Source organism: Topomyia yanbarensis, chromosome 3 (assembly GCF_030247195.1).
Source record: "Topomyia yanbarensis strain Yona2022 chromosome 3, ASM3024719v1, whole genome shotgun sequence".
Lineage (NCBI taxonomy): Eukaryota > Metazoa > Arthropoda > Insecta > Diptera > Culicidae > Topomyia > Topomyia yanbarensis.
The window spans coordinates 206,657,360-206,673,864 of NC_080672.1; the positions used below are offsets into that span (position 1 = coordinate 206,657,360).

General features: G+C 40.2%; 1 protein-coding gene across 14 annotated transcripts in view; it reads left to right on the forward strand.

The window, feature by feature from the left end:
• LOC131689268 (voltage-gated potassium channel subunit beta-2) overlaps positions 1-16,505 on the forward strand; it is a 1,724,569-nt gene that overhangs the window by 994,007 nt on the left and 714,057 nt on the right. The window lies entirely within an intron of this gene.

A 16,505-nucleotide genomic window follows, 5' to 3' on the forward strand; every position in this document is an offset into this window, starting at 1 on the left:
ATACATGTTCCAATGCTGGGATAATATTTGTGAATTTCAATGAAATACTGGCAACATGGGTATCAAAATTCTTGGAACGGCATCAGTAGGCTGTATCTAGTGGTTTTGGAAACATTAGGTGATTTGACCCCGGAACGGACATTCCTGAGCGGGTTCCCGTGGTGCCAAGAGTGGTTAATCCGAGGTCAAATTGTCATATTGTCCCGTAACAATAAATGACATTCCTCCGAGACAATTTAAAGAATTTTGATACTCATATTGCTAGGACATTATTAAAATTTATTAGTCATTCCCTAGTACTGGAACATTACTCTGGAAAATTTGGATTACCAAGAACCAGATCCATTCATCCGGTTCAATTTCACAGAATCAAAAAGTGAATTGGAGTGGATTTCCTGAATCCAAAACATCTAAAAGTGTCCAATTCGGTTAAAGTAAGCCACAGTTATGAGCATTTCAACCCTACCCTCGTCGGCTTGTTAAAGGTGTTTTTGCATTTCTCATAAAGAAAGGATATGCAATCACTCTGAAAACCGACTTTTCAACCGAGGCCCGGAGGGCCGAGTCTCAAATACCATTTGTCTCAGTTCGTCGAAATTGACAAATGTCGGAATGTGTGTGTGTGTTCAAATCTCATCCACTTTTCTCAGAGATGGCTGAACCGAGCCGCTCAAACTTGATTCCAAATGAGGTATAACGCTCCCATAAGCTGCAATTGAATTTTTTGACGATCGGACTTCCGGTTACGGAGTTACGGGTTGAAGAGTGCGGTCACCCAGCAAATTCCCATATTAAATTGAAACACCATGATGTCGAAATGGTGTAATAAATATTAAAAAGGGTGCAAAATAACTCGGATTGTCGGGTCTAGATCACTAATGATCATTCTAAGCAGCTTTGACCACATTGGCCACCTACGACGTTTCTTGATGCCCAAAGGTACTTTCCAAATTCGTAAGTTAATTTCACACCTTTTTCTCAGGGAATTCTTGACCGATTTCTTATAAACTTGTTTTCAAATGAAAGTACAATACTCCCATGGACTGTTATTGAATTTCATTCGTATCTGACATTTGGTTCCGAAGTTACAGGTTGTTTATTGCGACCACATAGGAATTTCCCATATAAACCGGTACAATCGTACCGGTACAATTAAATTAATTTTTACATTTTTTCCTACATTTTTAGAGAATTTCGTCCCATAGCCATATATTATAAATGAATTTGGAGTCGCTCAGCTCAAATTTGATATCGAAAAGATCAGATCAATTCATCCTATAGTGATAAATTAATTTTGTCACACATTTTATGATATAAGTTTTGCCAATAGTTGGTAATAAATACGAATGAGAACATAAATCAAATATCCGATTTAATTATCACTACAAATTTTATATTAGATTATAGAATCTACAAACATTCTTCCTATGACTTTCAACTATCAACTCGGTATCGTTTGTTGGTTTTAATAGACGATTTTATGAATTGTGTGTTTAGGCTAGCCTCAATTCGGTTGATTTCTTAGCAGTATTTTCGATTTAGATATAACACTTATCTTTTGAAAAAGCGCTTCTTTTATAATCTAGCTAAATATTAAAAGACGCCTTTCTACTACTTATTCGCAAATTAATGGGTATTGATGCCTTGTTAGCTTAGTGTCGGCTATCAGAGATAGTACTTCTTCAGCCTTCATCTTCGCAAATTCTGTAGCATAAGCATTCAAGATAATTAGCAGAATTTTCATAATAACTTATATCAACTTTAGACAATTCTAATACAGTGAAGATCCGTTTTAACAGCTCTTTGGTGATTTTTAGGCTGTTACAACGGAGATATTGACAAAATCGGGACATATCACTGAAAGCCATTCGATGAAGAAAATAACAAAACAAATTTTTGTTTTCCTAATTATTTGATTTCAACAGAAAAATGAATAACGTAACTAAATTTTCTCTTAATTTTGAGAGATTCTCAAATAATAGTTATTGAAAATTATTATTGATTTTGATTCAAGACGCACATCATACGAAATGACAGCAAGTAGCTAAGATGCACACCTTACTGAAATACATCAAGGTAGCGACAGCAACTATGTTCATACACGCTGGGCATAACGGTTAAGCACGTAGGTAGTTGTCTCAGCTTGGAAAGCTTGTTTTATCCTGGACGCAACTACCTGAACCAGTACACAAAAAACAGAAATTCAACTGACCTCATTTTGGTTTTACCTAGTTTTTCTTTAAAAACATTTCAATAAAGGGATGATTTTTATTGACATTTTTTTCAATACATGTGCACTGAAAATTGAAAGTATTGTCGAAAATTGTCAAAATCATTCTATTTCGGATTTAGTCGATTATATAGTAACATTTCAATTATTAACCAATGTAATATGCAATATGATAATTATTTTTCATCGTTTGAGATTCCAAACTAGATGTGGAATAAATATGAAGTTTTTTTTTGTAGTGCTGGATAGTGTTTGTGACTAAATAGAAAAAAAATATACCTTTATTCTAAAATTCAAATCAATCAATTTCCAACAATCCTTAAATACCTTTGGCTATTTCGTCTCATTTAAGATTGCAGTTTATTAAAAGATAACATTATGAGAAACATAACTCTGTATTATATTTACGTGTGAATTACTGACATACGGAATTTTTCAACAATTTAATTCCATACCTTTCATCCGTCGGTCGGTGAAACAAAACGTTTGAAATATCCTATGTTGTATTTTACGATGAAGCAGTTTAATTCAACAATGAGATTAGTTGAATTCTAGTCGTTTGTGTCTTGGCTGAAAAGGTAGTGTAACGGCATATGCAATTGTGTCTGGACTAAAACAAGCGTTAGAAGCTGAGACAAGCGTTTCAAGCTTTAGCTCATGTAGCTTTTCAAGTTTTGTGCTTTAGCTTTTTAAGTTTTGTGCTAGGATGAAACGTTCGTGTCCAGACTGAAACTGACAGCATCAAACCAACAACGTTGGATTATTGTTTTCAAAAAAAATTTAGTTCGCCCAAATATTAACTAGACGAAACCAAAAACTCAACTAATTTTTTAGTTGAAATTGTGATGAATCGGTTTTCCGTGATATATTTCTTTCTTTTTAACAACCCGAAGCTCTTAAAATATTCTTCTTTAGTCTTTAGATATAGCTTCATAACCATTTCCGGTTATTTAGTTTAAATTCCGATTAAGGGGATCAGACAGCGCGAAATTTAAAATAAAAATTAAAATTTGGATTTTTTCATATTAAGGATCTCAATGATAAGAAAAATATGCTCAAGAAAAAAATTACTCGAATTCGACTTGGTTCGTCTGCTAAAGCCCATCAAACTACCAACTATCAATTTTCATATGAGGCTGACAAAATCGTGGGCTGATAACATCAGGTCTTCACTATAATCTATCAATCGTACAATGTAATGGTACAACATGACAACAATGTTCCATAAATACCTTCTTGTCTCATTGCGACTGTACTCTCCGCAAAATAGATCTTTGTCACACACGTCCATAGCGAACTAGTTCATTGTTCACATTGTCCTTTCAAATTGATGTTCTTTGTGTGTTTCAAACAACTCGAATAATTAGAAATCATATTCGATTTTGTTATCTTTACTTTCGTCCATTTCTGGACAGCCAGTTTATGAAAGGAGCAAATGAGTTATTTTAACTCTTCAATCTATTCCTAATACACTAGTTATAACATTATTTGTTACTTGTATGGACTTGTCAGCTTCAGATTCGTCCAAATCAGAAAAAAATCCGATCCATTCAGATTTCGAAAATAGAAGTATTATTGGAACAGCATCATCTGGAATATAACCAAACATGCTTACCATGTTCTTTACAAAAATTTACACAGCTAAACTAAAATGATGAGCAGTCAAACGTTTAGCGAAGCTACAACCAGAACAAAGATTTCACGAACAGTACTACTTTCATTAGTTGCTACCTCAAATCAATCGACCTATGAAATACGTCATTACGAAACAAATCTACTCTGCAATACCGATATGAAATTAGGTTGGCTTGGAAATATAAAAGATTTTTAGCTTTCTAATATGAATATTAGGAAATCATTTCAAAAATCGACCTGCCATTTGAGTCCCACAGGGCCAAGTGTCATATACTATTCGATTCAATTCGTCGAGACCGCAAAATGTCTGTGGGTGCATTTGTGTATCAAATATGGCCGCTCAATTTTCTCAGAGATGGCTAAACCGATTTGCACAAACTTAGTTTCAAATGAACGTTCTAACTCTCCCACAAGCTGCTATTGTATTTTTGTTAATCCTACTTCCGGTTCCGGAATTATGGGTTGAAGACTGCAGCTACATAGTAAATTCCTATGTAAGCTTGCACAATAAATATGTCCAAATGATGCAATACATATTGAAACAGATTTAACATTACCTAGATTAGCGGGCCTAGATCACTAAAAACCAATCAAAGTAGCTTTGGCCATATTGGCCACCTCTTATGGGGGTGGAGATAGCGCAGTTAGTAAATTGATTGCCTTGTACGTAGCTCACCTGGGTTCAACTCCGAAACCCGCACATAGGGTTAGAGATTTTTCTGAAGATATTTCTCTAACCCGACAAAGAGGCGAATGACTCTAAGGTTAAAAAACCTATTTTAATCCTCCTAGCGGTGCAATTGTGCCTTTCTCAATCATGAATCACGAGAATATGTGCGTTATTTATATTCATTAAAAGCTTTTAAATGCATATATTACATTTTATTATTGTACGTCACATGACGACTATATACAGGAAAATAAATCATTATTCGAGCTCTAAAATTTTGAAGAAGAAAAAACAGCCACGGTAATATTGAACTGAAAAACCTGTTTTAATCCACCTAGAGGTGCAATTGTGCCTTTCTCATTTCTCCAAACTATGATTTAATAGCTGGTTCGTACAATATAACATTATGGAAATGCCTTTCATTCTTATTACACGGTAAGTATATATAAGATCACCTTTTTGAATTCATCGCGGTATCGGTTTGAATCGGAGTTTTCTATGTGATCGCACTTTACAACCCGTAACTCCGGAGCCGGAAGTCGGATGGAGATGGAATTTAATATCAGTTTCCGGGGACGCAACACCTTTCATTTGAGACTAAGACCAATATAACCGTTATTCTGAATTTGGATGCTTCCGGATCCGTCGATGGTGGCCAGTGTGCCAAAGAGACTTTGCATGACTGTTGGTGACCTAGATCTACAAATTCAACAGTTGTGTTTACATTTTGGAAAAAAATTTCACTATGCTATATTTCACCCTAAGGAGGAAAATTTGGTAAAAACCAAAATTTCTCACGAGGGTGAAAATTTGTTGGTAAAAACCAGTCTTTGTACAGGAGGGCACAAATCCTTTTTTCATACTATGTTGCGTTTCGGCTTCGCCTCATCAGAAACCGACACTAACACATTGTCGGAATAGATTAGCGCCGGCTTGACGCAAATCCCTTAAAACTAAAACACACTATGTGTTTCAATCAAACGACTGATCAAACGTGATGTCCCGTTCGAGCAGAAGTTCTGTTTATGCCGATGAGACACAAGTGAAGCCGAAACTTGTCTTGGCTTAGCAGGCCTATGCGAAAGCACTCTGCTATATTTCACCCTAAGGAGGAAAATTTGGTAAAAACCAAAATTTCTCACTAGGGTGAAAATTTGTTGGTAAAAACCAGTCTTTGTACAGGAGGGCACAAATCCTTTTTTCATACTATGTTGCGTTTCGGCTTCGCCTCATCAGAAACCGACACTAACACATTGTCGGAATAGATTAGCGCCGGCTTGACGCAAATCCCTTAAAACTAAAACACACTATGTGTTTCAATCAAACGACTGATCAAACGTGATGTCCCGTTCGAGCAGAAGTTCTGTTTATGCCGATGAGACACAAGTGAAGCCGAAACTTGTCTTGGCTTAGCAGGCCTATGCGAAAGCACTATGCTATATTTCACCCTAAGGAGGAAAATTTGGTAAAAACCAAAATTTCTCACTAGGGTGAAAATTTGTTGGTAAAAACCAGTCTTTGTACAGGAGGGCACAAATCCTTTTTTCATACTGTGTTGCGTTTCGGCTTCGCCTCATCAGAAACCGACACTAACACATTGTCGGAATAGATTAGCGCCGGCTTGACGCAAATCCCTTAAAACTAAAACACACTATGTGTTTCAATCAAACGACTGATCAAACGTGATGTCCCGTTCGAGCAGAAGTTCTGTTTATGCCGATGAGACACAAGTGAAGCCGAAACTTGTCTTGGCTTAGCAGGCCTATGCGAAAGCACTATGCTATATTTCACCCTAAGGAGGAAAATTTGGTAAAAACCAAAATTTCTCACTAGGGTGAAAATTTGTTGGTAAAAACCAGTCTTTGTACAGGAGGGCACAAATCCTTTTTTCATACTATGTTGCGTTTCGGCTTCGCCTCATCAGAAACCGACACTAACACATTGTCGGAATAGATTAGCGCCGGCTTGACGCAAATCCCTTAAAACTAAAACACACTATGTGTTTCAATCAAACGACTGATCAAACGTGATGTCCCGTTCGAGCAGAAGTTCTGTTTATGCCGATGAGACACAAGTGAAGCCGAAACTTGTCTTGGCTTAGCAGGCCTATGCGAAAGCACTATGCTATATTTCACCCTAAGGAGGAAAATTTGGTAAAAACCAAAATTTCTCACTAGGGTGAAAATTTGTTGGTAAAAACCAGTCTTTGTACAGGAGGGCACAAATCCTTTTTTCATACTATGTTGCGTTTCGGCTTCGCCTCATCAGAAACCGACACTAACACATTGTCGGAATAGATTAGCGCCGGCTTGACGCAAATCCCTTAAAACTAAAACACACTATGTGTTTCAATCAAACGACTGATCAAACGTGATGTCCCGTTCGAGCAGAAGTTCTGTTTATGCCGATGAGACACAAGTGAAGCCGAAACTTGTCTTGGCTTAGCAGGCCTATGCGAAAGCACTATGCTATATTTCACCCTAAGGAGGAAAATTTGGTAAAAACCAAAATTTCTCACTAGGGTGAAAATTTGTTGGTAAAAACCAGTCTTTGTACAGGAGGGCACAAATCCTTTTTTCATACTATGTTGCGTTTCGGCTTCGCCTCATCAGAAACCGACACTAACACATTGTCGGAATAGATTAGCGCCGGCTTGACGCAAATCCCTTAAAACTAAAACACACTATGTGTTTCAATCAAACGACTGATCAAACGTGATGTCCCGTTCGAGCAGAAGTTCTGTTTATGCCGATGAGACACAAGTGAAGCCGAAACTTGTCTTGGCTTAGCAGGCCTATGCGAAAGCACTATGCTATATTTCACCCTAAGGAGGAAAATTTGGTAAAAACCAAAATTTCTCACTAGGGTGAAAATTTGTTGGTAAAAACCAGTCTTTGTACAGGAGGGCACAAATCCTTTTTTCATACTATGTTGCGTTTCGGCTTCGCCTCATCAGAAACCGACACTAACACATTGTCGGAATAGATTAGCGCCGGCTTGACGCAAATCCCTTAAAACTAAAACACACTATGTGTTTCAATCAAACGACTGATCAAACGTGATGTCCCGTTCGAGCAGAAGTTCTGTTTAGTATGAAAAAAGGATTTGTGCCCTCCTGTACAAAGACTGGTTTTTACCAACAAATTTTCACCCTAGTGAGAAATTTTGGTTTTTACCAAATTTTCCTCCTTAGGGTGAAATATAGTACAGTGCTTTCGCATAGGCCTGCTAAGCCAAGACAAGTTTCGGCTTCACTTGTGTCTCATCGGCATAAACAGAACTTCTGCTCGAACGGGACATCACGTTTGATCAGTCGTTTGATTGAAACACATAGTGTGTTTTAGTTTTAAGGGATTTGCGTCAAGCTGGCGCTAATCTATTCCGACAATGTGTTAGTGTCGGTTTCTGATGAGGCGAAGCCGAAACGCAACATAGTATGAAAAAAGGATTTGTGCCCTCCTGTACAAAGACTGGTTTTTACCAACAAATTTTCACCCTAGTGAGAAATTTTGGTTTTTACCAAATTTTCCTCCTTAGGGTGAAATATAGCATAGAGCTTTCGCATAGGCCTGCTAAGCCAAGACAAGTTTCGGCTTCACTTGTGTCTCATCGGCATAAACAGAACTTCTGCTCGAACGGGACATCACGTTTGATCAGTCGTTTGATTGAAACACATAGTGTGTTTTAGTTTTAAGGGATTTGCGTCAAGCCGGCGCTAATCTATTCCGACAATGTGTTAGTGTCGGTTTCTGATGAGGCGAAGCCGAAACGCAACATAGTATGAAAAAAGGATTTGTGCCCTCCTGTACAAAGACTGGTTTTTACCAACAAATTTTCACCCTAGTGAGAAATTTTGATTTTTACCAAATTTTCCTCCTTAGGGTGAAATATAGCATAGTGCTTTCGCATAGGCCTGCTAAGCCAAGACAAGTTTCGGCTTCACTTGTGTCTCATCGGCATAAACAGAACTTCTGCTCGAACGGGACATCACGTTTGATCAGTCGTTTGATTGAAACACATAGTGTGTTTTAGTTTTAAGGGATTTGCGTCAAGCCGGCGCTAATCTATTCCGACAATGTGTTAGTGTCGGTTTCTGATGAGGCGAAGCCGAAACGCAACATAGTATGAAAAAAGGATTTGTGCCCTCCTGTACAAAGACTGGTTTTTACCAACAAATTTTCACCCTAGTGAGAAATTTTGGTTTTTACCAAATTTTCCTCCTTAGGGTGAAATATAGCATAGTGCTTTCGCATAGGCCTGCTAAGCCAAGACAAGTTTCGGCTTCACTTGTGTCTCATCGGCATAAACAGAACTTCTGCTCGAACGGGACATCACGTTTGATCAGTCGTTTGATTGAAACACATAGTGTGTTTTAGTTTTAAGGGATTTGCGTCAAGCCGGCGCTAATCTATTCCGACAATGTGTTAGTGTCGGTTTCTGATGAGGCGAAGCAGAAACGCAACATAGTATGAAAAAATTTCACCTTTTTACATTCAGCACAGAATTCGTTAGAATTGGGATTTGCTGCGTGATCGTATGTATGACCCTGTAATTCAGGAACCAGAATCCACACAAAATTCAACAGCAGCTGATGGACCTTTCATTTAAAATCAAGTTTGTCAAAATCGGTTCAGAAAATTTCGAGAAACCGATGTGGACAAATCAATAAATTTTGTTTTGTAACCATACTCTTCAACTCGTAATCCGGAACAAGATGTCGGTTGAAAATGAAATTCAATAGCAACCTATGGGAATATTATACCTTTCATTTGAATCTTAGTTTGAAAAAATCGGTTCAGCCATCTCCGAGAAACCGATGGGGAAATTTTGTTAACAAATCCGCACATACACATAAGAATAATATTTAATTAGCTTAATCAGCATGAGTTCAATGTTATCTTCATGTGATTATATTTTGGAATGTTGGTGGAATGGGTTTGAAAGTGGAGGGAATGGGTGGTTAGTAGAGTGGGAGTGGAGGATGCGTCAGAAATCCTTCATCTTATTTCGGTATACGGGGTGGATGAAGGAAATGCGGGCGTGAGGGTGGTCCAAGGGGAGGGGAGTGATGAAGGAGGGAGGTATAAGGGCAAAGAGAAAATCGGTTCAGTCATCACCGAAGAACCGATGTGACTTTAATTGTGGAATATGCCCGGAATTCCGGAATCGTCGATAGTGGACAATACATTCAAAGAATGTTTTATTGGCAACCAGTGATCTAGATCTGCGATTCGAAGTAATTTGGTAACCATTTCAATAGTTTGTAGCCTCTGAGGTATTACGATTGTACCGATTTATATGGAAAATTCCAGTGTATCCTTACTAACACCCCTGTAACTTCGGAAGCAAGAGTCAGAACCGAATGAAATTCAGCAGCACTCAAAGGTATTACTGTATCTTTCATTTGAAATCAAGTTTGTAAAAATCGGTAAAGAATTCGTTGGGGAATGGGTGTGATATTAGAAACTTGGCGGATTCCCCGGGGGTGTCATGAACCGTCATAGGTGGCCAATGTGGTCAAAGCTGCTTTGATTGATCATTAGTGATCCAGACCCGCAAACTAGAGTAATGTTACATCTATTTTAATATGTTTTACATCATTTGAACATCATGGTGGTACCAGTTTATATGGGAATTTGCTGTGTGACCGTACTCTTCAACCCCTAACTCCGGAACCGGAAGTCGGATCAACTAAAAATTCAATAGCAGCTTATGGGAGCGTTATACCTTTCAGATGAAACTAACTTTGCAAAAATCGGTTCAGCCATCTCTGAGAAAATTGTGTGAGTTTAAATGACACACATACACATACACACACACATACACACACATACATACATGGAACCTCATGTATGACGGGGTTCTGAGACTGAAGTTCCCTCCTGGGGTCACCTTGGAGGTCTACGGGGAGTCAATTCCTGAGGTAGAACTAACCGCAGAACACGCGATTAGCACGGTGGAGGAATGGATGAGCGCGAGAGGCCTGGAGCTCGCTCGTCATAAGACGGAGGTAGTTATCGTCAACAACCGCAAGTCGGCACAACATGCAGTTATCCATGTGGGAGAAGTCGCGATCACTTCACAGCGAAGTCTGAAGTCTCTCGGAGTCATTATAGACGACAAGCTGACCTTCGGCAGCCATGTCGACTATACGTGCAAGAGAGCGTCGACTGCTGTTGCGGCACTATCGAGAATGATGTCCAACAGCTCAAAGGTGTGCGCCAGTAGACGTAGGTTACTGGCAGGCGTTGCCGTATCTATCCTCAGGTACGGCGGCCCGTCATGGTCAAGAGCACTGAGGGTAACCAGTTACCTACAGAAACTGGAGAGCACCTACCGCGTGATGTGCCTCAGAGTGATATCTGCCTAGGGCACGGTATCACACGATGCATCCTGCGTGATAGCGAGCATGATGCCAGTCGGGCTGGTCATTCGGGAAGATGAGGAGTGCTTTGAGCTACGTGGAAATAGGGGAACCCGCGAGCGCACCAGGGCGACCTCGGTCGCCAGATGGCAGCGTGAGTGGGACAACTCCTCGAAAGGTAGGTGGACTCACCGGCTGATACCTAGCATATCGAGCTGGGTGGGAAGACCCCATGGGGAAGTTCACTTCCACCTGACACAATTCCTGTCAGGCCATGGCTGTTTCCGTCAGTACCTCCACAGGTTCGGGCACGCGGAGGTCCCAGTCTGCCCGGACTGCCCAGGTGTAGATGAAACTGCCGAACACATACTGTTCGTATGTCATCGGTTCGACGTCGAAAGAAGAGCAATGCTTGACGTCTGTGGCTGGGACACAACCCCTGATACCCTTATTCAGCGGATGTGTCAATCGGTGGAGAAGTGGAACGCAGTCTCGGCTGCTACCATCTAGATTGCCAGTAGGCTACAGGTAATCTGGCGAACCGAGCAACAGACGACGGGCACGGCTAACTAGTGATTGGTTAGCTGGAGCGAAAAAGGCCAAGCGCAAAATAAGAGAGTGAATGGTCTATTCATGCCAAGGCAGGTTGGCGCAGCGAATGGCAACCGCGTAAGGGGTAAACCCAGCCACCCCGAAGCAAGACAGAAGAGTGAGTGTATAGGCGTATAAGTGGACTGCCTCATGCCAAGACGGGAGGGTCGTAGCGTAGTATGTTGGAACTAAGCTATCGATGCCTCATGGCGTGGCAGAGGAGTGAAAGGGTGAGCATCCAAGTCAGTCTCACACTGCATGTTGGTAGAGGCTAGCACAAAAGTCAGCCTAGCAAGGAATGAAAAAGGTAAGCACAAAAGTCAGCCTCGCATGGTATGTCAGAAGTGGGGCCTAAGAAAAATGTCCCACATGGGATGCCAGAGGGAGTTGCAAAGGTACAATAGAGCGGCACGATTGAGAGTGAATCAGGTGATAGGGTGAGCACCCAAGTCAGCCTCACATGGTATGGGTAGGGCGAGCACAAAAGTAAGCCTAGCAAGGAATGAGTAAGGTGAGCACACAAGTCAGCCTCGCATGGAACGTAAAAGGTGAGCACAAAAGTCAGCCTCATGTGGGAGTGTTTGAGAGTGAATCAAAGTGCGATTGAGAGAGCACCCAAGTAAGCCTCATACAGGATGTATGAACGCGTGAGTGAGATTGAATGAGTACATTTAGTACAGCCATCCCCCCAGAAGTAATACCGAGAGGTAGTTCCTGGGAGGAATGATGGCGGAGCCCAATGGAGTTTAGTCGGTATTAATGGCTGGTCACCATTCGAGTCCGATACGCCCCCAGTGCACCCCGTGCGGTAGATTGGACCCTACCAATAGCACGTGTACTAGGACTAGGACATACAGGTCTTCTCCATTGTAAAAAAAAACACCTACATACACACACAGACATTTGCCGAACTCGACGAACTGAATCGAATGGTGTATGACACTCGGCCCTCCGGGCCTCGATTAAAAAATCGATTTTTACAGTGATTGCATGGCCTTTCTTTATATGAGAAAGGCAAAAAGGTGCGAAATCGGCAAAATCCTAAAAAGTCGATTTTTACAAAAAAAAATTTTCCGAGATAACATAAAATCTCGACGTTTCATGCATTTTAAAGATGTTTGCATCAAAAATACGAATTCGATTTCTGAAATTTCATGGGGTCCCCCCTTTGAAAAAAAAAATTGAGTTATGGCTTATATGGAAATTTCATATGTGACCGGACGATTTAGTCTATATTTCCGGCCCCATATAAGCGATCCGTACGAAATTTTATAGACATCTGTGGGGATATTATAGCTATCATTTGGGACTAAGTTTGTGAAAATCGGCCCAACCATTTCCGGGAAACTGATGTGAGTTCGTAAATTTTGAAAGATGGCCGCTTTTCCCGGGCACTTCCGGAACCGTCTATGGTGGTCAATGTAGTGAACGAAAGTTTGGTTGGCCGTCGGTGACCTAGAACAGCAAATTTAAGTTGTTTGAGAGACATTTTAGCGAAATTTTTACCTTTTTTGCTTTCATCGGAGTATCGGTTTGAATCACAATTTGCTATGTGATCGCACGCCACAACCTATAACTCCGGAACCGGAAGTCGGATCGTGATGAAATTAAATAGCCATCTACGGGGACGCAATAATTTTCAGGCCAAGTTTAGTCGAATCGGTCTAGCCATCTCCGAGAAACCGGTGTGACTGTTATTCTGAATTTAGATACTTCCGCCGGGGCTTCCGGAATCGATGATGGTGGCCAATGTGGTCAAATAGACTTTGAATGGATGTTAGTGACCTAATACTACAAATCGAAGCAGTTGTGGTCATATTTTCGAAAAAATTTCACCTTTATGCATTCATTGCAAAATTTATTAAAATCGACATTTTCTGCGTGTTCGTACTCATCACCCTGTAATTCCGGAACCGGAAGTCGGATCCATTAGAAATTCAGTAGCAGCCTATAGAAACGTTGCACCTTTCATTTGAGAGTAAGTTTGTCAAAATCGGTTCAGCCATCTCTGAGAAAAAAGAGTGACATTTTTGGTAACATACACACACATACGCACATACACACACATACATACATACACACATACATACACACACAGACATTTGCCGAACTCGACGAACTGAATCGAATGGTGTATGTCACTCGGCCCTCCGGGCCTCCGTTAAAAAGTCGGTTTTCAGAGCAATTGCAATACCTTTCTATTGAGAAAGGCAAAAATTTCACCTTTTTACATTCATCGCAGAATTCGTTAGAATCGAGATTTGCTGCGTGATCGTACGTATCACCCTGTAATTCAGGAACCAGAACTCGGATCCACACAAAATTCAACAGCAGCTGATGGACCTTCCATTTAAAATCAAGTTTGTCAAAATCGGTTCAGAAAATTCCGAGAAACCGATGTTGACAAATCAACAAATTTTGTTTTGTAACCATACTCTTCAACTCGTAATCCGGGACAAGATGTCGGTTGAAAATCAAATTCTATAGCAACCTATGGGAATAGTATACCTTTCATTTGAATCTTAGTTTGAAAAAATCGGTTCAGCCATCTCCAAAAAACCGATGTGGACATTTTGTTAACAAATCCGCACATACACACATACATACATACATACATACATACATACATACATACATACACACATACATACACACATACATACACACAGATATTTTGTGATCTCGGCGAACTGAGTCGAATGTTATATGAGACTCGGCCCTCCGTGCCTCGGTTAGAAAGTCGGTTTTTGGAGCAATTGCATAACCTTTCTATATGAGAAAGGCAAAAGAATAGAATTTAATTAGCTTAATCAGCATGAGTTCAGTGTTATCTTCATGTGATTATATTTTGAAATGTTGGTGGAATGGGTTTAAAAGTGGAGGGAATGGGGGGTTGGTAGAGTGGGAGTGGAGGATGCGTCAGAAATCCTTCATCTTATTTTGGTATACGGGGTGGATGACGGAAATGCGGGCGTGAGGGTGGTCCAAGGGGAGGGGAGTGATGAAGGAGGGAGATGTAAGGGCAAGGCGGGGGTGGGGGCGGAGGGGCTCTGATGCAATACTCAGCTGCATATTTTGCCTTCCATTTGAGACTTGGTTTGAGAAAATCGGTTCAGTCATCACCGAAGAACCGATGTGACTTTATTTGTGGAATATGCCCGGAATTCCGCACTTCCGGAATCGTCGATAGTGGACAATATATTCAAAGAATGTTTGATTGGCAATCAGTGATCTAGATCTGCGATTAGAAGTAATTTGGTGACCATTGCAATAGTTTTTAGCCTCTGAGGTATTACGATTGTACCGATTTATATGGGAAATTCCAGTGTATCCTTACTAACACCCCTGTATCTCTGGAAACAAGAGTCAGAACCGAATGAAATTCAGCAGCAGTCAATGGCATTACTGTATCTTTCATTTGAAATCAAGTTTGTAAAAATCGGTAAAGAATTCGTTGGGGAATGGGTGTGATATTAGCTTAGGAACTTGGCGGGTTCCCCGGGGGCGTCATGAACTGTCATAGGTGGCCAATGTGGTCAAAGCTGCTTTGATTGATCATTAGTGATCCAGACCCGCAAACTAGAGTAATGTTACATCAATTTTAATATGTTTTACATCATTTGAACATCATAGTGGTACCAGTTTATATGGGAATTTGCTGTGTGACCGCATTCCTCAACCTCTAACTCTGGAACCGGAAATCGGATCAACTAAAAATTCAATAGCAGCTAATGGGAGCGTTATAGCCAGCTCTGAGAAAATTGTGTGAGTTTAAATGACACACACGTACACACACATACATACATACACACACAGACATTTGCCGATCTCGACGAACTGAATCGAATGGTGTATGCCACTCGGCCCTCCGGGCCTCCGTTAAAAAGTCGATTTTTACAGTGATTGCATAGCCTTTCTTTATATGAGAAAGGCAAAAATATTGGCCACCTATGACGATTCTTGATACTCTCGGGGAACTATCAAAATTCGTATGATAATATCACACCAATTTCTCAGCAAATTCTTAACTGATTTCATTGTAATAGACATTTTCACAAATATATTGAATATAACTTGCTATTGGATAAATGAGAAAGGCACAATTACACCATTAGGTGGATTAAAACAGGTTTTTGTTGAACATATAACGATTAATAGAGGTTTTTATCTCATGACTATTCGACTCTTTTTCCGGGTTAGGAAAATTTCTAACTCGACAATCGACTATCTAATGCCTCTTTGTGAGTCTCTCGATGACACTTGGTCCTCAGACCAGTGTCAGCGTTCTGGCGTCAAACCTGTTCTGTAGAAATAGATAGCTGTTCGGAGATCAAGGCCAATATGACTAATGTGATAAGGGGAGCTTTTATGATTTTTTCGGTTTAAAAACACCTTTTTAAATACATTCGCAATGAATATAAAAAGTTTAGAACGCTAAAGTGGGAGCAAGGAATTGAAATATACAGATCGGAAAATTGGAAGTGACAGGGTGGTTAAGAGTAGGCTTGATATCTCGCAGACAAATATTTTGCCTTCTGCTGGTAAAAGTCGACGGTAGGCAGAATTACTGCGAATCGCTCGAGTCTATCAACGTGTCTGGCAAAGGTAAACTTGTCTTTACCTTATGAACCGACAAAAGAGAAGTCATATAAGATCACCACTAGAGCTATGGTTGACAATGGTTAATCGCAGTAATTAATGGTACACAGTGTTTTTGCCTTTCTCATATAAAGAAAGGCTATGCAATCACTGTGAAAATCGACTTTTTAACCGAGGCCCGGAGGGCCGAGTGCCATACACCATTCGATTCAGTTCGTCGAGATCGGCAAATGTCTGTGTTTATGTATGTGTGTGTATGTGTGTGTGTACGTGTGTATGTCATTTAAACTCACACAATTTTCTCAGAGATGGCTGAACCGATTTTCGCAAACTTAGTTTCATTTGAAATGTATAACGCTCCCATAAGCTGCTATTGAATTTTTAGTTGATCCGACTTACGGTTCTGGAGTTACGGG